This window comes from Rhinopithecus bieti, unplaced genomic scaffold, assembly GCF_001698545.2.
Source record: "Rhinopithecus bieti isolate Rb0 unplaced genomic scaffold, ASM169854v2 scaffold_15850, whole genome shotgun sequence".
Lineage (NCBI taxonomy): Eukaryota > Metazoa > Chordata > Mammalia > Primates > Cercopithecidae > Rhinopithecus > Rhinopithecus bieti.
The window spans coordinates 2,724,630-2,748,799 of NW_016809273.1; the positions used below are offsets into that span (position 1 = coordinate 2,724,630).

The 24,170-nt window shown below is 39.1% G+C and overlaps 1 pseudogene across 1 annotated transcript; it reads right to left on the minus strand.

The window, feature by feature from the left end:
* Window positions 1–20,110: 20,110 nt before the first annotated feature.
* On the minus strand, window positions 20,111–21,092 carry LOC108540030 (40S ribosomal protein S8-like; annotated as a pseudogene). Its single transcript, XR_001888559.1, has 2 exons — window positions 20,810–21,092; window positions 20,111–20,515 (listed from the first exon to the last, which is right to left on the minus strand). The product of XR_001888559.1 is annotated as a 40S ribosomal protein S8-like (transcript).
* Between the last annotated feature and the right edge of the window lie 3,078 nt (window positions 21,093–24,170).

Sequence of the window (24,170 nt, forward strand, 5' to 3'; positions counted from 1 at the left end):
TGTCAACTTTGTCAAAGATTAGATGGTTGCAGGTGTGCAGCTTCATTTCTGGGTTCTCTCTTCTGTTCTATTGATCTATGTGTCTGTTTTTGTACAAGTATAATGCTGTTTTGGTTATTGTAGCCGTATAGTATAGTTTTTAAATTGGGTAATGTGATGCCTCCATCTTTGTGTGTATGTGTGTGTGTTTGTTTTATTTATGATTGCTTTGGCTACTCAGGTCCATTTTTGGTTCCATATGAATTTTAGAAGACTTTTTTCTAATTCTGTAAAAGATGATGTTGGCAGTTTGATAGGAATAGCACTGAATCTATAGATTGGTTTGGGCAGGATGGTCATTTTTACAATATTAATTCTTCTAATCCATGAGCATGGAATATTTTTCCATTTGATTGGGTCATGTCTGATTTCTTTTAGCAGTGTTTTGTAACTCTCCTTGCAGAGATATTTCATCTCTTTGTTTAGATGTATTTCCTAGGTACTTTTTTCATGTGTGTCTGTGGCTATTGTAAATGGGATAGTGTTCTTGATTTGGCTTTCACCTGCAATGTTATTGGTATATAGAAATGATCAGTAGCATGTCTATGCATCAATAATGAATTAGCTGAAAAAGAAACCAAGAACCCAGTGCAAGGTAATTGAATCATAGGGGTGGTTACCTTCATGCTGTGCTGGTGATAGGGAGTGAATTCTTACAAGATCTGATGGTTTCGTAAGTAGCTTTTCCCCTTTTTTGCTGGGTACTTCTCCTTGCTGCCACCAAGTGAAGAAGGACATGTTTGCTTCCCCTTCCACCATGATTGTAAGTCTCCTTAAGTCTCCCGAGGCCTCCCTCAGCCATGCTGAACTGTGAGCCAATTAAACTGCCTTCCTTCATAAATTGCCCAGTCTTGGGTACATCTTTATTAGCAGCATGAGAATGGACTAATACACCATGTGAAGATAAAGGCAGAAATTGGAGTTAAGATGCTGTAAGCCAAGGAAAACTTGGGGATTTAAAAGCTGAACAAATCATGGAAACGTTCTTTACTAGAGCTTATGGTCCCTGCTGACCTTGAATTTGGATTTCTAGCCTCCAGAATTGTGAGAGAATAAATTCCTGTTGTTTTAAGTCCCCCCACCCCCACTCCTCAAAAACAATAAATCAAGGCTTTGACTGACCTGGCTGGTGACCTGGTGCTGTGCTGTAGGAATGAGACAGAAGATTCTCAGCTTCAGGAGTACAGCCGAGGTAGGAGTGGGCAGGTAGTATTAGTAGAGAAATTTAGTGGAAGTGATTTCAAAATCAATAGGTAAGAATGTGTTACTTCTATGTGACACTCAGCACTATAAAGCAAATTATTTCAGAATGTATTACTTTAATGTTATTCTCAGGAATATAAAGGAAAATAAAAAAATTAAAAATGTTGTATGACTGCCATTTTTCTTTGAGACAGGGTCTCCCTTTCTTGCCCAAGCTGTACTTGAACTCCTGGGCTCAACTGATACTCCTGCCTCACCCTCCCGAGTAGCTGGGACTATAGGTGCATGCCACGGTGCTTGGCTCTCCTGTGATGTTTAAATGTAATATCACTTGATGCAATATATTTGTAGTTATAAACGAAACTTCACTCCTTAATGTAAGGAGGATACTTGACTCCTTAAAGTTCATATAATTTCCACTGGACACTATTTTGCTGTTAGCTCAAGTGTTCATTTGTTTTAGCATATATAGAGTATTAAAGTGTGTCTACAATTGTTGAGTTCAAACTGACATCTAAACTAATATAACTATGAACACCTTAAATAGCAAACATGATTAAATGCAGCACAATGAGTTAAATAAAATTCCAGTGGCTCGGAAGTATAATGTTGTTGACGGTCATTGTCATGGGAATCAGAATTCCTGACATGGATGTTTGACCTGGAGCAGAGTACCCACAGTTTGTTTTTGGTCTCAGCTTCTACATATAAAATAAAAGCATTGGACCCAAGAACAAACCAAACCAAAAAAAAAAAAAAAAAAAGTCAATGTGTGGAGGGTCAAATCCCAAAGGAATGGGGCATGCAGAGAGACAGTAGTGAAACCTGAAGTGAAAGGAATGTCAGCCAGATGGATTGGGCAAATTTGGGAGAGTAGAGGGGCGGAAATTTAAAAGATTCCTGGAAGCTTTGAACTTTTGTTTCTGCTGAGAACACATGCACTTCAATGCCTTTTCCAAATGCTCTCCATACCATCTACCTATACAATACAATTTGGCATTTGCCATTTTGAATGCATAGGTTGACACATCTACCATGTTCTTTGCATTCTTCATTGAGCTTCTGCAATTGACAAACAGCCACATTTTGTAACAAAAAGATAACAGAGACAAGAACAGGACTATAGGCTTCTCCTAGAACCCTTGTTTTTTGAATGATGCAATAATCCTGAACCCAGTTTTATTTCTGTGCCTGTTATTGACTCCAAAGGAGGTTGAAATGGCAACAAAGTCCAGACTTTCCAGGCTGAGGGCCAATTGATAACTGCTTTCACTGCGTCCTACTTTCTTGCTACCTATTGGAGAAACAAGTGAATTTCATGATCAGATTGGCCAATGAATTAGTAGCTAGGGACCTTATAATTCTGCCAAAACTGTACACTGACCTATGGAAAAAACTGATTGGAATCAGTGTCAGGTATATCAGAGTTATAACTCTTCACTAAAGTTCTGATTTATTTTCTTGACTAGGTGGGAGGCTAATGCATCTGAAACAGAAAAGTTGAAAAACTTTAGTCTCCTAGGCAGATACTGGATCCCAACCCTACCTGACATATTACTATTACAGATAGTAAGGATTGCTACTCTTACATTTCCAACACCATCTTCCCTTCCCTACACCCCACCACTTGCGTAAGAAGCAACATGAACCTACATAGAACTGAGCAGGAGGATTAGGGCAGACAATAAATCTAGGCTGATTTGGTTAGCAGGTAGTCACAGGATAGCAGAGGAAAACCTGGCCTTTTTCTGGTCTCTTGTCTAAGGACCAGCAAACAGAGTGAAATAGAAGTGTAGTGCTTTTTGGTGAAAGGTGGTCTAAACTCCTTTACATGAAATCAAGCTTACTTCACAATGACTAGCCAAAACTGACGGTCTAGACGGTTATCTGCATAACTTAGGGATCAGGAAGGGATCCAAATTTACTTATAAAACATAGTGGAATTTTGGGCCTGTTTTGTGAAAACAGTACCTTCAATTTCTGATTATTTGGTCTGGAGAGAATAGACTAAACTATTCGTTAGAGTAGATGTAGGAATAAAAGATTAAAGTTGTTTTCAGAGGGAATGTATTCCCTCTTTCATTCCTTACATGATGTTTCTTGCTTAATGCATTAGTTTCCTTGGGCTGCCATAGCAAAGTACTGTACACTGGGTGGCTTATGCAACAGACATGTATTGTCTCACAGTTCCGGAGGCTGGAAATCCACGATCACATTTTTGGCAGGGTTGATTTCCTCTGAGGCTTCAGAGGGAGACTCTCGCCTGGCTTCTGGTGGTTTGCTGGCAATGTTTGCTGTTCCTTGACTTGTAGCATCATCACCTTGCTCTCTGCCTGAATTTTCATGTAGCATTCGCCGTCTGTGTCTGGCTGTCTCAAAATTTCCACTTTTTATAAGAACATCAGTCATATTAGATTAGAGCCGACTCTAGTGACCTTATCTTAACTTGATTACCTCTGTAAGGGCCCTTTCTCCAAATAAGGTCACATCCTGCAATACAGGGGGTTAAAACTTGAACATATGAATTTTTTAGGAAACAAATGTATAACACTTAAATGCATGGATTCCTGATATTCATCCTGAATATATAATTATAAAACCATAATCCTATAATCTAAATGCCATTGACTTCATTAAAAGAGTCTAGGTGAATAAGTTTTTAAAATATATTTTCCTTTCTCTAACTTGAGAGAGTCAGAATTTATCAATATCTATCCAGCATCGTGTTGAAACTGGGTTGTAATGCTTTTTCCTATCTGGGAAATAGAACTGGATGGACAGCTGGCTTCAGAGTTTGCATGAAGAGTACATAATCCTACTTATGTAACCCATCGTGTTTGCAAAATCTGCACTGCAGTTTTTGGGGAGGGAATGAGATGTTTGGAAATAAAATCTGCTGTGCAGGAGTGGAAAATTTATCCACTTTCCACATTATTTTTGTTGCCTGTATTTTATTTTGCATTCTCAAGAAGTATGTATCCTTGCTTGAATGTTTTGCCTTTGCTGCACATGTCAGGAATGCAGATTAGGTGAATTCTGTTGCAAGATCTATTCATTGACCTTTATGTGATATGAAAGCCGTTTAACTCCTTCAGGATTATGATTTCTTATGTTTAGAGTCAACTGGCCTCGACTGGGGTAGAATGGGAAAGGAGAGCATAAGGAATGAATCCTCACGCAGCCCTTAAAAGTGTGAGGGTCCATTGTTCACATTGTAAATCTGCAAACAAAGTCAGTCATTATATCCATGTTCTGGACATCTTTTTTTTTTTAAAGACAGATTCTCGCTCTGTTGCCCAGGCTAGAGAGCAGTGGCACAATCATAGCTCACTGCAACCTTGAACTTCTGGGATCAAGTGATCCTCCCTCCTCAGCCACCCAAGTAGCTAGGACTACAGGCGTGCGCCACCATGCCCGGCTGATTTTTAATTTTTTGTAGAGAGGGGTCGTGCTATCTTGAACAGGATGTTTGTGAACTTCTGACCTCAAGCAGTCCTCCTGACTGGGCATCCCAAAGTGTTGAGGTTACAGGCATGAGTCACTGCACCTGGCCTGTTTGGTTTTATTTTTAATCAGCCCTATAATACTTTCATCCTGATTCTAATTTACAGCACTGTTCCCTCACTGTTAGTAGGAACTGTCATTCCTTCATAACAAGTGATTCTGTTGGGACTGTAGATTATATTAACTCAGTTTTTGGACACTGGTCAATAATATTACCCTATCAGCTGGTAACAATGATTGGACTAGGGGAGGGGACATGGACAAGTTAGCCAGTCAGAGGCTTTCCCTGGGATTTTAAATACCAATAAGGAGGGATTGGGGGAAAGAAGCTTTCTCTGTTCCCTTCCCTNGATGATTCATAGTTTTCTTCAACTTGTCAAAGTATGCGGATAACTATGCCCCTCTCCTGAAAAGGTAAAAAGTCACTGCTGCAAGACTAAATCAAGTATATTCCAGGAAGGAGATTGTGGAGGGCTAGAGATAAACCTCGCTGTACTCCATCCACTGCTGTTGTACGCCACACTCTGTTGAAACTGTTCACATGGCCTTATCTTCTGTGATTCTCTTGGCCTCCATCAACTCTGTGGACCATGTGTCCTTGAAAATGCTTTGTTTCCTCAGCTCTCATGACCCCATGGTCCTCTAATTCTAATGATCTCCCTACAACTCTGGCCATCTTAATACCCAGTGCACACGTGAAAGGTCTCCCCTCTTCTCCCCTCCCCTCCCCTCCCTTCCCTTCCTTCCTTTCTTTTCTTTTCTTTCTTTCTTTTTTTAGATGGAGTCTTGCGCTTGTCGCCCAGGCTGGAGTGCAGTGGTGGTCTCAGCTCACTGCAACCTCCGCCTCCCGGGTTCAAGTGATTCTCCAGCCTTAGCATCCCGAGTAGCTAAGACTACAGGTGCACGCCACTGCATCTAGCTAATTTCTGTATTTTTAGTAGAGACAGGGTTTCGCCATGTTGGCCAGCTTGTCTTGAACTCCTGACCTCGGGTGATCTGGCCAATTCGGCCTCCCACAGTGCTGGGATTACAGGCATGAGCCACCGCGCCCAGCCGAAGCTAGTATTTTCAATGCAGTTACTCTTCTTTCCCACTACCACCTGGGATTTGGCTTCTCAGTTTATTCTTGGATCTGTCCATAATTTGGGGGATCTTTAGACAGTATCTGGGACTCTCCAAACCTCTCTGAAAGAGAGAAGTTCTTTAAGCTTGTGCTATACACTGCCTACGGTTTTTCTTATTTCCTATTTATCCTTTTATTTTATTTTATTTTATTTTTTTGAGATGAGACTCCCTCTGTTGCCCAGACTAGAGTGCAGTGGTGCGATCTTGGCTCACTGCAACCTCTGCCTCTTGGGTTCAAGCAATTCTCCTGTCTTAGCCTCCTGAGTAGCTGGGACTACAGGCACCCGCCACCATGCCTGGCTAATTTTTGTATTTTTAGCAGAAACAGGGTTTCACTATATTGATCAGGCTGGTCCTGAACTCTTGGCCTCAAGTGATCCTCCCGCCTTGGCCTCCAAAAGTGTTGGGATTACAGGCGTGAGCCACTGCGCCCAGCCTTTTTATCCTTTAAGACCAGCTGAGATACCACTGTCTTTGTGAATTCTTCTCTAATTTGTTTAGTTAACAATGCGTCTCCACCTGTGTCCTATATAGCCCTGTGTCTTAATGACACCAATTCCATTCTGCCTTCTATTGTGGGTTCCACTGTTGTGTAATAATTCACCCAATATTAATGGGTTGAGACAACTACTATTTTATTAGATCTTGTCATCTTCTTGGTTAAAGGTTTGAATAGAACTTAGCTGGGAGCTTGCTCCTTTTCACCTGTTGTTTGATGGTCACTCAATGGTATTAAATACCATTATTTAATACCTGGTCTGGTCTAAAAAGTCCAAGACAGCTTCACTCACCTGCCTGACTCCTGGGAAGGGTTGCTGTTGCTGGTGGATCCTCTCTGTCCTTTTGGGTTCATGCCTTAAACAATTTCTATTCTGTCATTTTAGCAGGGTTTCTGGAGGGAGCATGTGTTCAATCTAGTATTTTTACCCGGAAGTCCCCAAAACCTAGTTTATAAAGTACTTTCACATTTAGTTTCTATTTTCTCTTTACAAGAGCCTTATGAGTATCACGCCTCCATCTTTTAAGACAGGAAAACTGAAACAGACACGTGTTTTGGCAGTCAAGCCTTTTGATTGCGAGGAAAAAAACTCACTCAAGCCAGTGAAGGTATATGTGATACTCTAATTTAAAAAGATATTCTCATCAGCCACCAGGCTCACACTTGTGGTCTTTGAGGGTTGCTCTGGGTGCACCATCTAGATTTTCCTGGTTTTTGGAGTCCAGGTGTTCAATGGGATTCTCAGATAAAATACAAGATACCCAATTATATTTGCATTTCAGACATATAACTAATGATTTTTTTTAGTTAAGATATGTTTCAGCTATTTAATGGAATACTGTACTTATACTAAAAAAGTCATTGTTTACCTGAAATTCAAATATAATTGGGCCTCCAGAATATTTATTTGCCAAAGTTGGTAACCCTAGTCTACCTAGGTCAATAAAGGGTTCATGAGTATGAGGAATGATTGAGTTTTATGAGAATAGTTAAGAAAACACTCTTTGACGTTAGCTACGGACTATTTCTAAATCTGGAATCATTCTTCAGCAAAATCCTAAAGAAAGGAGAATGTTGTTCCTTGTCTTTTTTTTTTTTAAACCTTTTTATCTTTCCCTTTATTTCTTACCACACGTAAGCTAATTTGAGTAATTTTCAATCTATCTTTCAGCAACACGTCATTGTCATATAGTCAAAATAATAGCTATCTTTTTTTAGATCTTCATGCCAGGAATATTGATAAATGCTTTGGATGTATTATGTCATCTAATTCTCATATGAACAGTAGGTAATAGTAGCACACTCTTATTTTACAAGTGCATGGGGAGAAGCTGCAGTTGATAAAGCTTAAATGAGTTGCCTAAGGCTGGTTACTAAGTGATTGAGGGGACAGTGGAACACTAGTGCTCTAGTTTTTTCCTGAAAGCAGAGTTTTGTTGAAAAAGAAAAGCTGTGAAATTAGTTCATTGCATTTTTTTGTTTTGTTTTTTGTTTTGAGATGGAGTTTTTTTTTCAGGCTGGAGAGCAATGGCGTGGTCTTAGCTCACTTCAACCTTCGCCACCCGGGTTCAAGCAATCCTCCTGCATCAGCCTCCTGAGTAGCTGAGATTACAGGCACCTGCTACCATGTCCAGCAATTTTTAAAATTTTGAGTAGAGATGGGGTTTCACCATGTTGGCCAGGCTGGTTGTGAACTCCTGACCTCAGGTGATCCCCCCACCTTGGCCTCCCAAAGTGCTGGGATTACAGGCATGAACCACTGCACCTGGCCAGTTCATTGCATTTTTTGTGTGTGTGTGAATAAGTTGGTAAATTTTCTTTTTCCATTGCCTTTGGAATTTTATGTGATTTTGGCCACAGAGGGACTCCAGGTTTCCGAGTTCCTTGTTGTTTGTGCCTTCATGACATCATGCGAACTCTCCTTTTCTCTTTGTTGCTCATTTTTATAGGCCTGCTGGACAAATTCAAATTCCAAAACAGAAGATAGCCAACAAACCCAGAAGATATTGACTCTTTATACTCATGCTTTCACAGAACAATGATGAGTGGTAGTATTCTGCAGGATAAAATTTGAAAGAACTCACTACATTCATTGTTCAAAGCAATTGATTCACCCTTGAGAAAGCAGGCCCGTAGTTGAAGTGTGTTTACACAGTGACTCAGCCTCAGCCCAGAATTAGGTACAGGTCTTTATTGTCTTTACTTTCTTTCTTAGGAAAAAAAAAAAAATTGACTACATTTTTACAGTGGAATGACTGCAGTATTTGGAGGTCTGTGTAAAATTTCAAATATATTGTTCAGCATTTTGAAGAGCCCCATTATGATTTAGTCCCCAATTCAGTTTTCTCACCACAAGAAAAAAGATGCAGTTTTCTTTTCTTACTTAAATCTATCAATGAGGTAACTCTCTGAGTCGTGTGTGTGTGTGTGTGTTGTGTGTGTTTATACCAATAAATTCAAAAGATACGAATAGGGCCTACTGAAGGTAATATTTTGCTAGCCACATTTCTTTCCCCAATTTTTTTTTTAAATTTAATTTAATTTTATTTTAAATTCTGGGGTACATGTACATGACGTGCAAGTTTGTTACATAGGTAAACGTGTGCCACAGAAGTTTGCTGCACCTATCAACCGATCACCTAGGTATTAAGCCCAGCATGCATTAACTATTTTTCCTGATGCTCTCCCTCCCAATGCACCTCGTGACAGGTCCCAGTATGTGTTGTTCACCTGCCTGTGTCCCTGGGGTCTTTCCCCAAATTTTAACAAATAGCTTTTCTACGGTTTGAAGCTGTGATTGAAAATGAGGGAATAGAAGAAGCTGGGAAGTCTTTAAACAAAGGACATTAAAGTATGTCCAAATGAGTGAGAAACTGGGCCTCTTTATAATAGCCATGCTATGTCTTTTTGTGTGGAATAAACACAGCTATTCTGAATGCATCTCTGCTTTCAGAGACACACTGCAAAAATGCTAAGGATAGCTCAGCCTCTGGTACTAATCCCTTTTGTGACTTTGAGCAATTCCTGTAGCATTACTAGATTTCAGTTTTTCCAAAGATGACAGATTAGTTCAGTGTTTCCTGACTTCAGTTATATGCGTATCTTTCATTTTTTTGTCATATCCCATTATTATAGATGTGGCTTAATATTTGTTTATTTCTAAGCTAATATTTTTTTAAAAGTCTCTCTGTCTCTCTCTCTCCCCTTCCTTTTAACTGAGGTAAGTATATGAGGAATGCATGTCAGTGGTGAAGGCAATGGCCAGGAGAGAATAAGGTGCAGTCTGTAGAGAGGCCAGGGCAGAGGATGCGGTTCTCAGGCTGGGGGTTCAGGAAAAAAGAGGGAAAGAGTTTGTGGGAACAGGGGAGGGGCAGACAGAGCTGCACTTTCTGGCACTTCTTTTGTAAAAGAGGTTGGGCCCAGGGATGGAAGGGATGAAATCTAGAGAGTGGGAGGATCTGAAAATAAAGAGGGTGCTAAACTGAAGGGTTGCCAGGAGGGACTTAGGGAAGAGGAATCTAGGAAGCAGGGCTGGTGCCTGCTCCCTGGGAAAACAGTGCTTTCCCTCAGCCTCTTCTTTTCCTAAACACCAACCTGCTGGCACATCCGGCCACAGCCCTGTGCCTTCTTCCTGCCCGCAGTGTCTCTGAGCTCCCATGTGCTACAACCCCTCCTTAGGGAAGGCTGTGGCATGGGAATCTCAGCCCAGGAGGACATCTGAGAAGGTGAAGGGTGGAGGAGTTGAAGGGGGACCTAGAGGTGAGAACTCAGGTTTTTGGAATAAATTTCAACTCTAAAGAATGCTTCCAGTTCTACTATTCTATTTCTCCACAAACTGTGGCCAGTCACTGAAGGAGAAAAAGTTTGTTAATGAGAAAGGCCAACCTGTAGGCTCCTTGTTTCATACCCTTCATTTTATAAACTTTCAAATCAGTAGGTGGGAAAAAAGACTTGCATATCTTTATTTTTGGCAGTTTTCTTTATCACAATTATTTTAAGTAACCTAGTTCTCTTTTCATTGTGCTCTTACTTTCAAGTGACTGGAAATCAGGTTATAGAATTAAAGACTGGCTCAAATAGAATTTGAGGTTTGGGATAGAATGTACTCAAGTCTTGGAATTAGAAGGCATGGATATCAGTTTTGGGGCTACCACTTGCAGTGATCCAGTCAAGCTATTGGATGTCTCCCAATCCAATGTATAATCATCATAAAAAATAACAATATTGATAATAATACCAAATTATTGCTGAAAAGGGAAAGAAAAGATTAAGATGTCTATGACAACATTTTGTTAAGAAGAAGTCACTTACAGAAAGCTTTATTTTGTGTTAGACATTGAAGTAGTTATTAATTAGGTCTTTCTCCAAGGGCAAAACAGAATTTTGGTATTTATTGTATTTGTGTGGTCAATGCCTACTCTCACACTGTGGATTTGAATTACAAATCTCGTTTAGTAATCTTTCCCTAACAAATGAATTCAAAGATTGTCAAATATCTACTCACTTCGTACTTTGTTATTAAGAAATTTTGGTATCTGAGTCTTCTAATATTCCACCAATATTCAAATAATCTACTGCTACAGGAACTGCTAGTGAATTAACAAATACCTGTTGAGTGTTGCCTCTTGGTATAGCATTTTGATCAAATGGAACATGCGTTTGCCTGAAGTGGAGCACTGCACACAGTCTTGCAGCATAGCCCCAGGAACATCCTTTCTAGGCGCCGAATGCCATGATATTGCTTGAAGATACGCAATGTGGTGGCCTGCTGGAGGCTGAAGTATATATTTTTTTGGTTGAGCAATTAAAGTATAAAAAAATTTCAAGCTGTGTCCCAAAGGGCTTTTGAAAGTGATAATGATAGCTTGTATTGGGAAGTTTATTTCAAGGAAAGTTTACACATTTAAATGCAGGATTATCTAGTAGGAATTTTATACTCTGATATGAAATTCATGAAGGAATTCAAAAGCAATGCTTTGTTTCAAATTCATCAGACCTCTAATTTCCTCAACACAATAAATAGTTTTACCTTGAAAGGGCTTAAATAAAAGGCAATTGCCTAAACTTTCTCAAAATTCTAAATCCAAATGTGATTATGTTCTTCCTAAGTCGGAGCAAGAAAACAGAGATACTTCTAAAAAGTTAAAAACTTCAGCATCAAATTCTATGCTCTTCCAGATCTGACATTTTTTAATGTGTACAATTATTGACAGGTTAGTTCATTATTTGCAGTTAAGTGAGAAAAGTACTCATATTGAGTAATTGAGTCAGATAATTGCAATTTTATTTTTTAGGTTAATTACACAAATATTTTAGGTTTAAATCTATTTAGAGTTGAGGTTAATTACATTTGCCATATCCCAATACAAATATTTAATTACTTTACTGATTGTAAGTTATATTTCCTCCCATGTTTAAAACAGTGACTTCTAGTTTAATAATCAGCTTAAGTAAAAGGACAACACCAGATACTAACAATAGCTGTGCATTATAAAAATAGTTTAAGAATCAAATTGTGCCAGTGGTATTTTAGCAATTGAATTAAGTAAAATTATCAAGAGAAAGGGTATAGAAACATTAATCTTAAGGAGTGATTTGTTTGACTACATTGGAAAAGTTCCTAGGAACTGATGAAGTATAGAATGGAATTGTGGGAAAAAAGGGTAGCTAGAGAGTGAAAAAATAAAAACAAAACAGAAAAACTGCATTAGTTTGTTTTCACATTGCTGATAAAGACATACCTGAGACTTGGTAATTTATAAGGAAAAAGAGGTTTAATGGACTCACAGTTTCACATCTGGGGAGACCTCACAATCATGGTGGAAGGTGAAAGGCACATCTTACATGGCAGCAGGCAAGAGAGAGAATGAGAACCAAGCAAAAGGGGTTTCCCCTTATAAAACCATTAGATCTTGTAAGACTTATTTACTACCATGAGAACAATATGGAGGAAACCGCCCCCATGATTCAACTGCCTCCCACCGGGTCCCTCCCACAACACGTGGGAATTGGGGAAACTACAATTCAAGATGAGATTTGGGTGGGGACACAGCCAAATCATATAAAAAACCAAACCCAGTAATGGATTATCCCTATAGCTTCACTTCACCTCTGTGTGTTTGGAAAATGGGGTATAATGGGTAGTTTAATTCACTGTCAAATATCTGATTCATAAGGTTAAAGACACTATACATCATCAGTATAACTGGTTGAAAAGTAGAGATCCTCCAAATTGTTTCTTTTAATTTATTCAGTACCAGATATGTGTTTTAGAGAATCTTTGAGATGTAACAGGGTAAGCAGTCTATTCACTGTAGTAAATTAAGCTATTGTCTGGTGACATGAGCCATACAGACAATCAGAATTAGATAACTATTAGCAGGTAAGAATTTCTAGGGATTATAGGTTCACTCTGACTAGAATACAATAAATTGAAGCAGTTTTCTCATATACTGTTTTTCATGGAATTAATTGGTTTTGAATATTTCTGACCTTGTATAATTGCTGTGGTCAAATATTAAATATAGTCATTACAGGTAATGAAGCTGTTTTAAAAAATTATTTTGAAAATGAATACTTACACATTCAAAGGATTATTATGGCCATAAAAAGCTATTCCCTTATCTAATAATCTGTCGTTAAGTAAAACAGCTCTAGAAGTGTGCTGGAAAAGACTTTAGTGATCCAATAATTTAACTTTCTTAGTTAACCTATAAGGAAAACAAGGTATGCAGAGACACAGTGGCCAAGATCACCCAGAATGATAATTCAAACCCAGTTCTCTTCTGAAATTGCCTTCAATAACACACAGGAAAACTGCTTATTATAGTAGGGACAGGCATTGTTTTTGACCAAAATAGAATAACACATTTTAATCACCACCTAACTCATGAGACATGCTTCCAAATGATTTGAGGCTTAAATTATTTGTTATTATGGAGATTTTCAAACATTACAGAAGTAGAGAGAAAAAGAAAGTGAACCTTAATATACATGTTTTACAGTTTCCACACTAAATATTTTGTTGCTTTATTTTTCATCTCCACTACAACTACCATTGCTACTATTGCTGGTGGTAGTGCTAAATTTTGCTGGTATATTTTAGAGTTCCTAATATCCTGTCATCTGACTTATATTACTAGTTTATTATGCATCCCTGACATATAAGGACATTTTAAAAAACACAGTCACACTGCCGTTATCTTACTGGCAAAATGAACAATACTGTCTTAACATTATTTTATACCCAGTTCATATTCCATTTCCTTTATTACTTCAAAAACACTTTTTTAAAGTTTGTTTGAATCAGTGTCCAAACAAGGTGTTCACATTGCATCTGGCATTTATATTCTTAACCCTTTTAATCTATAATAGTCTCTTTTAATTTTATCATCTTTTCTCATTTATTTTGTCAATATTATTGTCAAATCTATTGTATACATTTATAAGGTACAGTGTCATGTTATATCTGTATACAATGTGGCATGATTAAATCAAGCTAATCAACATACTCATCACCTTGCTTACCTATCATTTTTTTATGGTGAGACATTTGAAATATACTCTCTTAGTAATTTTGAAATATATAATACATTATTATTAACTATAGTTACTCTGCTGTGCAACAGATCTCGCAGCCTATTTCTCTTCCCTATCTAAAAGTTTGTACCCTTTGATCAACAGTTCTCCATTTGCTCCCTCACCAACTTGTTACACTCCCTTCCCCTGCCCCCTTTCACCCTCTGCCAACCTCTGGTAAGCATCATTCTACTCTGTGCTTCTATGAATTCAGCTATTTAAGATTCCCCATCTAAGTTGATCGTGTGGTATTTGTTTTCTGTGCGTAGCTTATTTCACTTGTCTTATGTCCCCTGAATTCATTCATGTTGTCACAGATGACAGAATTTTCGTTTTTTAAGGCTGAATAGTATTCCGTTGTGTACATGTACCAGATTTTCTGTATCCATTCATTTGTTAATGGACACTTAAGTTGATTCCCTGTCTTGGCTATTGTGAGTAATGTGTTAGACTGTTTTGCGTGTCTTTTGTTTCTTTCTTCCTCTCTTGCTGTCTTTGTGGTTTTGTGACAGGCCAGGTCTCACTACAACACAGAACTCCATAACAACTGTTTCAGCACTGACTGAGTGACTAAGTTAAATATTAAAAGCTGAAAGGGCCAGTGCCCTGATACAAAGGCTGGAATGTAATAGAAGCTCACTAAGAGTTTTGCCTAGGCCTTTTCTGGGCCTTAAAGGATGAAAAAATAAAGCAATTCTTAACAGGATCTGTTTAAGATTCAACAAGTTTTATTGGCAGTCTGTAGAAACTCCCCAAACCTCCATGATTTAGCAGGAGACAAGATAAGGGTGATCACGTCAGCACTCGGACCCATTTAGTAAATATACTGAGTAAATTTACCCATCAGGAAATTTGCTGAGGCTCCAAAGGAAGGTCTTCAGGACTCAGATCTTAGTTATAGATTAAAAGAAGTTAATCACTTACGTCTTTAGATGAATCCACACTTACACGTGGACATATAGCTTAGAAGGTATATAAGCTCTGGAAGACTTTGTAATTTTGAGTTGGTCTGGTGATATTTTCCAGGCCTTGTCCCTGTAACCAGTTACAGAAGTAAAAACCCTTCCTCCTCAGTTCATCTGCATCTCGTTATTGGGCCACAAGAAATAGCAGCCTGACGCTCAGTTTGGTTCAGGAACAGTTTTATGGTTTTCTGTGGTGGTATGCTTTCAATCCTTTCTTTTTGTATTTTGCACAACTACTACAGGTTTTTGCTTTGTGGCTACCATGAGGTTTATATAAAACATCTTATCCTTATAACAGGCTACTTTAGGCTGATAACAACTTAACTTTACTCACATATAGAAACTCTACACTTATATGCTCCCCTCCCACTTTTTATAATTTTGATATCAAGATTTACCTTTGTTTGATAAACTGTATTCTTTAATAATTTATTGTAGATACAGTTGTTTTTAATACTTTTGTCTTTTAACTCACATAGTAGGGATACAAATGCTTTCCACATCACTGTAACAGTATTTGAGAATGCTGAATATGACCATGTATTACTTATATTGAGTTTTTTTACTTTTGTGTGTCTTTTTGTTATTAATTAGCTTTTATTTCAGCCTAAAAAGTATTTTAGCAATTCCTGTAGCACAGGCCTCATGATGATAAACTGTGTGAGGTTTTGTTTTCCTGGGAAAGATTTTATTTATCACTCATTTCTGGACAGTTTTGCTGGTTAAAATATCCTTGATTGGCAGTTGTTTTCCCCAGCACTTTGAATGTATCTTTCCATTCTTCTCTGGCCTGCAAAGTTTTTGCTGAGAAATCTGCTGAAAGGTGTATTAGACCTTTTTGAATATGATATGCTTCTTGCCTTTTGCTGTTTTCTGTATTCTTTGTCTTAAATTTTTAAAAATTTGATTACAATGTGCTTTGGTGGACTCCTCTTAGGTTTGAATTTGGTTGGTGATCTGAGCTCCCTGTACCTGGATGTTGCTGTCTTGCCCCAGATTTGGGAAAATTTCAGCCATTATTTACTTAAATATGGTTTGTAGGTTTTTTTTCTCTCTGTCTTCTTCTCCTCAATTTCTATTATGTGAAAGTTAGTTCCCTTAATGGCGTCTCCTGATTACCATGTTTTTTTCATTCTTTTTTCTTTTTGCTATTCTAGTTGAATAATTTCAGATGTCCTATTTTTTAGCTCACTGATTGTTTCTTCTATTTGATCACTCTGCTGTTGAAGGTTTCTATGGAAAATTTTCCATTTAGTTATTGTATTTTTTATCTCTAGGTTTTCTATTTTTTGTTATATTTCTTTGTCAGACTCATTTTTTATGTATTGAGTTTTCCAAATTTCGTTTAGTTTTCTATTAATATTTTTTGGAGTTCCCTGAACTTTAAAAGGATTATTCTAAATTCTTTGTCAATCATTATATAGCTTTTCTTTTCTTCTGGGTCAATTATTGAAGTTTATTAGTTTCTTTTGGTGGTATCATATTTCCTTGATTTATAATAATCTTCGTGTTCTTACATTGATGCCTATACATTTGAGGAGATAGCTACTTTTTCCAGCCTTTGCAGGCATACTTTGGTGGTGGTAGATCTTTACTATTTAGTCTGGCCTAGAATCCTGGATGGGTGAGCTGGTAGCAAACCTGGAGAGGCAGGTTTTGGTATCAGGCTCTCTAGATGGGCTAGGTGGCTTCCTGCTCTCTATGGTCAAATGGGTAATGCTGGCTGTGCTCCATGGTCTGGTGAGACCACTGGATGGATGCTGTCATCAGGCAGAGTTTGCAATGATCTCTGGTCAGGCAGGATTACAGGTTTCTTCCCTGGTTGGACAGTACTGTTGTTTTGAATCTAGTTGGGCAGGTTTGGATGCTGGGTTCCCAGGCTGGATGAGGCCTCTGAGGTTGCTGCTTGGCCACTTGAGTTGGGTATAGCCAGAGGCTATGCTCCACAGACATATATGTATGTACAGGCTTGCCTCTTGGCGTAGGACAGGCTTTAGCAGAGCACTGAGACTTGTATTTGAAGTTGGGCAGGGCCAGGTGGGTACTCACTAACTTGCAGTTGCCTCCTGTCCTGGTCTTAGTTGGATCACCTCTTGGCTGCTGGGGTTCAGAGGGACCAGATGCTCCTTCTGCAGGTAAATACTAACCTATAGTTGCCTCCTGGCCTGGGGAGGACCTCTTGGGTTTTCTCGGTTGTGCAGTTGAAGGGGATGTCTCTGCTTCACTCCGGAGTTCTGGAATATTCATAAAGGTATTTTTGCCCTTGGGTAGTTGCAAGTTGGGCATCTGTGGAGGAGGGAGTGGAGCCAGAGAACTCCTTTCTGCCGTCTTGCTGATGCCACTCTCACCTGTTTAAAATTTTTGTTAAAGAATATCATCTATTGAATACACCAAGCTTATTGTCCTTCAGAATGTGCTGCATCCTAGATATGGCTGATTGGTTTCTTCTAGTGTTGTGTTGTTTAACTTCTTTCTAGCCTTTATACATCTTGTAAATGGGAAGTTAGAACTCTGAAACCTTGATTAAACTCAGCTTTCTTTCTTTTTTAAAAAAGCAAATGCTTTGTACTTTTTATTGCATCACATGAGGTGAAACATAATTTTGGATGTTCCACTTTCAAATGCAGTCAGCATGATTTCTTCTTTTTAACGTTTCTCATCAAATTTTAACTGATGGTTTTAGCATCTATGATGATTATTGCCTTGACCCATTATTTTATTAGGGGTTGCAAATGGTGATTTTCTTATTTTATCACTCTTTTTGCATTTATTTGCTAGAAATGTTCTGTATACAAGACCTTTTCATCAGCAACAATTGGTTAAACTGAAATAGAACTTATGCAGAAAAGTGGAATTAAATGCTCAATACATTCCATATATTTGTCATTTTTTATAGTAATGGCTTGATGACACAGCAAATTCTGGTGACGACCAATGGGTTTTAAAAAATATTTTTAAAAATATCTGTTATATTTCAATCAGATACTATTATTATTATTGTTTTGATGCTCAAATTTGTCCCATTGTAGGCCGTTAGGAGACTCTCAAACTTGGCTCTTAAGTACTTTTGATATCTTTTTCTTTGGCCTAACATAAACAATACATGAAAGAAGAGATAAAATTTGTGTCTCAGACATTCAGAGAAAATGTGTTCTTGGCTCTGAAGACAATTTATAAAGAGGATTAAAAAACGCTAAGAAAACAATGTTGAAATAACTGTTCAAAGTTTCTCCTGTGAAGTAGATGATGGTCATTTATGTACTGCATTCTAGATATGGCTGATATGTATATATATTCTTAAAAACCCAACAATGTCACATTATTTTACAGGCATACCTTAAATGTAATCTTAATTTTAAACCAACTGACACAGAAATTCATAATATTATGGTCCTATTTATTAATCATCCTGTATTAATTATACTGTACTGCTTATTAATCATCCTTTTATGTGCTGAGGATCCAGGGATGAAAAACAAGACAAAAGAGTTGTACTGATTCAAAAAGTTGGTAATACAGTTTAGGTTCCAGAGGAAAATCAATTTGGCTTCTGTAAAGAAAAGCAGAGCATACTGATAAGGAGCTCAGGTTTTGGATTCAGAGGAATATGGATCCTGACTCCTCCAAATCCTGGCTCTGAAGCCTTTCAAAGTCAGCTAACATTTTCAGGTTTCAGTTTCCTCATCTGTGAAACAGTGTAATTCTATGATTTCATAGTGCAGGGATAAGTATGTAATGAAATACTTGTAAAGCATTCAGCACGGGACATAGAGTAGTGACTAGTGAGAACAGCATTTGGTAAAGATGTCTGACTGCAGTTGACAGGGGCAGGGAGGGAAGCTCACCATGGTGGAGGTGAGACATTTGAAGGAACAATCCGCTGGCTTTTCAAATCATTAATTTGTGTCACACCTTAGGATTCTTTGTAACATTTCTGAATGAAAAGGGGCTTTGGAGGCCATCTATCTAACTGCCCCCCCAATCAATTTTCTACTTAAGAAAATCAAGGCCCAATAAAGTTAAATGGCTCACATTCATATCACTACCATGCTAATACTAATGCAATACTAATACTAATACTAATGCAATACTAATGACAGAACTCAGAACAAGCAGTATTGTTCAACAGAAATATAATACAAACTACTGATGTAATTTTCAATTTTCTAGTAATCCTTTGTATATTTCATGTTTACAGCACATTTTAATTTAGACTAACAACATTGTAGATACTCAGTAGCCACATGTGACAAATGACTAGTGTTTTGGACAATACAGATCTGTTTTAGTCCATATAATGTTGCTATAAAGGAATATCTGGGGCTGGGCAATTGACAAAGAAAAGAGGTTTATTTGGCTTACAGTTCTGCAGGCTATACAAGAAGCATGGCACTGACATCTGCTTCTGTTGAGGGCCTCAGTCTGCTTCCACTCTTGGTAGAAGGTGAAGGGGAGCCCGTGTAAGAAAAGATCACAGAGGTCACATGACAAGAGAAGAAGCAAGAGAGAGGAGAGGTGCCAGGCTCTTTTTAATAACCAGCTCTGGGGGAGCTAATAGAGAGAGAACTCACTCACCCCAAGGGAGGGTGTCAACACATGAGTGTTCCACCCCCATGACCTAAACACCTCCCGTTAGGATCCACCTCCAACATTGGGGTCAAGTTTCAATATGAGGTTTGGAGGGGTCAAACATCCAAACTATAGAAAAATCTAAAGTTCAGTTCTCCTAATTCCTGAGCATATGGTTTCTTTGCTTCTCCACATGACTTTCTTGTTGTTTTCCATATCAGAAATAATTGTCTTACAACATACATGGGCCATTAAACATAATTTTTCATCTTGAAAAAAATGTCACTTGTGGCCCTGATGCATTTAGGGGAAGAAAGTCTTTTAGGTAAGCCTTCCCTGGAGACCTACCACTTCTGGAAACTCTACCAGTGGTTTGTCAATAAACAATTTCAAATGAGAACACATTATTAGACACAAGGTGCTAATTGCAATCATAGAGATTTATATTTCTTTTCTTTTTTTTCCAGACAGAGTCTGACTCTGTCACCCAGACAGGAGTAGAGTGGTGCAATCTTGACTCACTGCAACCTCCGCCTCTTGGGCTCAAGCAATCCTCCCACCTCAGGCTCCAGAGTGGTGTGGATTTTACAGGCATGAGCCACCATGCCTGGCTAATTTTTGTATTTTGTTTTGTTTTGTGGGAACAGAACAATAAACACCTTTATTACACGGGTGAAGACAAAACGAGGATTTATTTGCCTTTCCGGGCCTTGATTTTCCTAAAATAGAACTCCAACTCTTTGCCCTCTAGCACATAGCCATCTGCTAGGCCACACTGTCCTGGCCTGGAAGTAATGCAGGCAAGAAGCTTGCCCTACTGGAATTGCTCCTCCAGGAGACTGCTGATTTTGGCATTCTTTTTCCTTTCATCATATTTCTTCTGAATTTTTTTAGATCGTTTTTTGTTTAAAATCTCTTCTTCCTCAGGAGTCAGCTTGGCTCCCTTCTTGCGGCCCAGGGGCAGCGCCTAGTGGGACTCGTACCACTGTAGGTACGGTGTGCTGTCAATGAGAAGATGCAATTCTTCACCAGGTCTTGGTACGGACCAGCTCATTATTAGATGCATTGTAGACAACATCGATGATCCTTGTTATACGAGTACAACACTCTGAGCCCCAGGAGAAATTCCCTACGTCCAGCCTCAGGGCACGGTATTTCTTGTTACCTCCCCGCACACGGACTGTGTGGATGCGGCGGGGGCCAATCTTGGTGTTGGCAGCCGGGCGCCCCAACTCATACTTCCGCTTCTTGTGTTAGGGCTTTCTCNGGGACTCGTACCACTGTAGGTACGGTGTGCTGTCAATGAGAAGATGCAATTCTTCACCAGGTCTTGGTACGGACCAGCTCATTATTAGATGCATTGTAGACAACATCGATGATCCTTGTTTTACGAGTACAACACTCTGAGCCCCAGGAGAAATTCCCTACGTCCAGCCTCAGGGCACGGTATTTCTTGTTACCTCCCCGCACACGGACTGTGTGGATGCGGCGGGGCCAATCTTGGTGTTGGCAGCCGGGCGCCCCAACTCATACTTTCGCTTCTTGTGTTAGGGCTTTCTCTTGCCCCTGGTTTTGCTGCGCTTGTGCCAGTTGTCCCGAGAGATGCCCATCGCTCGGCGCTGGCTGGAAAGAGCAATTTTTGTATTTTATTAGAGACAGAGTTTCACCATGTTGGCCAGGCTGTTCTTGAACTCCTGGCCTCACGTGATCTGCCCTCATTGGCCTCCAAAAGTGCTGGGATTACAGGCATGAGACAACACGCACAATCAAGATTTCTATTTCTTTGATAATAAGTTTTTGCCTAAAAGTTTTATCAGAAAGTACATTATTAGTCATGGTCAAATTGTTGGCCCATCTCTAGCAGATGCACAAGTTTTGACAACATACATTAACCTCTCTCCTGCCTTTCTTGTTTCTTTCCTATTTTAATTTCCCTTTAGCTTTTAGAAAATAGTATCATTTTAAAAATAAAATTATATGTATACCTGGCTTTAAGAATCAATAATTTCTTAAGATTTGTTTTAAAGACAGCAGCATCTTTATGCCCTGTTTTCTACTTTCCCCATCTGCGATCCTCCAGCTGCAAAGACTGAACTCTTACAGCTATTTTTTCAGTTTAAGGCACACTTTTGAGACCTTTCTACTGTGGAAGAAGAGATTTAGCTTTCTCCCCTTCCACTTCCTGACCACCCCCTCCCTGCTTCTCCCTGAAATAAAAGCAATTTTATTATTCATCTAGTAGTCCAATAATACTCGTAATTACTGTCCTGTTCTCCTGCACCAACACCTCACACCCAGCAGAGTTATATCATAATTTTGGTCAGAAAATTCAGTGTTCAGCAATATGACTGATGTCTGTAAATACTATTCATGCCTTAGTCATGTGGTATACAATAATTGTTTCTCTTTTATTGCACTTTTTGTTCCCTGTTGGAGTTAATAATTTTGTTTTGTTGTTTTATTTAGAGTTTTATGTAGATATCAACACCCAAACTCATTAACCTGAGAAGTGCAGCTTTATCTTTTGCCTGTAGGATGAGGAGATGAGAACTAGTCGAAGTGGGAGAGGTAGGAGGGAAAAGCATCTAGAAAAAGGGAAGGACATGTGCAAAGGCCCTGTGGCTAGGGGACAGTGATAGATAAGGAACCACAAAGTGGCCAGTGTGAGTGCAACATGAAGAGAGAGGTAGAATAAACTGCTAGAGTGGGAAGAAGGAGCCAGGTCATCCAAAATTTGTAGGCAGTGTTGCTGGTTTGGTCTTGATCTTAATTATAGTTAGAAGAAATTTATTTAAGCATTTCCAGCAGGGGAGGGAGAGCCAGATTGAAATCTTTCTCTCTATTCTTTGCATTCCTTCATATTTTTTACAGTGATATTCTATTCTGTTTAAATTAGTCAGGATCATTTATTTTGTTTGCAATCAATAAACTTTAACTGGTTAGGGAGCTTTCTTGCATGTGGATTTTGATGTCAATACTCAGTTGGACTGGACTTCTTTATACTAGGTTCTGTTTTGTTCTGTTGTCTGAATGTTGCCTAGATCTACAGAAGATTCTTTTGTGTGTGTAGTAAAGAGTTGTTTTTGGTTTCCTTTAATATATGTTGCTGCATTCAAATCAATTCACAGCTGTCATTTTCCAGGTACAGTTCTCAAGTTAAATCTCTTTTCAAGGTGTCTTTTATTATGTCAAAAAGAACTTTAATTTATTTCTGCCATGTTATCTCTGTAAGTCCTAAGAACTCCAGACATGACAATTGTCACTGCGTGAGTCTACTGCAATTCATTTGTTTTGGTTTTCCATTCATTCAAAATGTTTATTTGTAAAAGGGACAAAATAAAATGCATAAGTACTCACACTGCCATTTTCTTTTCTACTACTTGATGAAAATTTTGTTCCTACCCCTGCTATCTCTCTGTTTACCTGTTATGTTGATTAGACCAATGAATGAACTAAGAATGAGGAATAGTTTATTTCAAAATGGGCTGAGAGGTATTGCAAAATTTAAAAATGCCAAAAAATTAACAAAAGTATTATGCCACTACAAAAGGGGTTCTAGAGGGGAATGAGAAAATAGCAGTGTCTGTGAAGATAAGCCTATTGGGTAATATTTTTTTTTTCAAAACTGAAGAGTGAAGAATGGGGAGAACAGTTTTGGGCAGTTAACATGAAGGTTGGCAGTGGAGAGAAATGGGAGAAGAAGAATTTTAAGGTGTTGATACAGGATTTCTCTCAGAGCTGCTTTTCCATCTGGAGACCTCTGTGGTTAGTGACACCCCTGCCCAGGCCTCACTCTGGCCCAGGCTTGCCGCAGGAGGTATCCCACTCACTTGGCCCCCCAGGAAGCACTTAGCTTGCACTCCTGCCCGTATCTAACGCTTGCTGCAGGATATGCGCTCAGCCCGCAGTTGGGCTGGGTGTATGTGACCTGTTTTTGCCTTGGGCACTGGTATCTGGATGAGGAGAACATAGTGGCACCTGAACAGAGATGCCAGTGACCCCAAATCCCTATAGGGGGTGTTACAGCATGCCAACAGCTCTTTTTGTCCTGTTGTCCCACTCCAGCTTGTGGCTCTGGGGACTGGCCCTGCTGCTGCTTCCACCTCACCACTGCTTCCCATCATGTGGGGCAGCTGCCCTGTGCCAGTGAAGGGCAGAGGGCTACAGTGTTCCAGTCTTTCTTTGTACCCACATTCAGCAGGTCCTGAGTTCTTGTCCCACATCCAAGAATAATGAGGGTACACTGACAACTGAAGTATGAAGGGAGTTTTATTGAGTGACAGCTGTCAGTGGGGAGGGGATCCAAGAGGGCAGCCTCCTCTCTGAAGTTGGGTGCCCAAAGGTGAACAGTCTCTAAGTGTGGCTGAGTCCAGGGCTTTTATTGGCTTAGAGTGGGTGAGTGCATGCTGATTGGTTTGTGAGTATGCAAAAAAGGCTAAAACAAAGGCACCATTCAAAGATGGACACAACAGTGTTAAAAAAAATTAGGGAAGGGTAAGTATATGTAAATAGGTGAAGGAGTGGGGATCAATGATAGGAAAGCATGCCAAATGGGAAGAGCATCTCTTAATCTGGTCCATGGATTTATTCAAGACTCGTAGCTTGGCTTTCAGGCTTTAAACTGTCTTTGGTTTGAAGGTGGGGTTTCACTGAGGACTACTCCTATCTGCCTAGGCATTTGTCTGCCT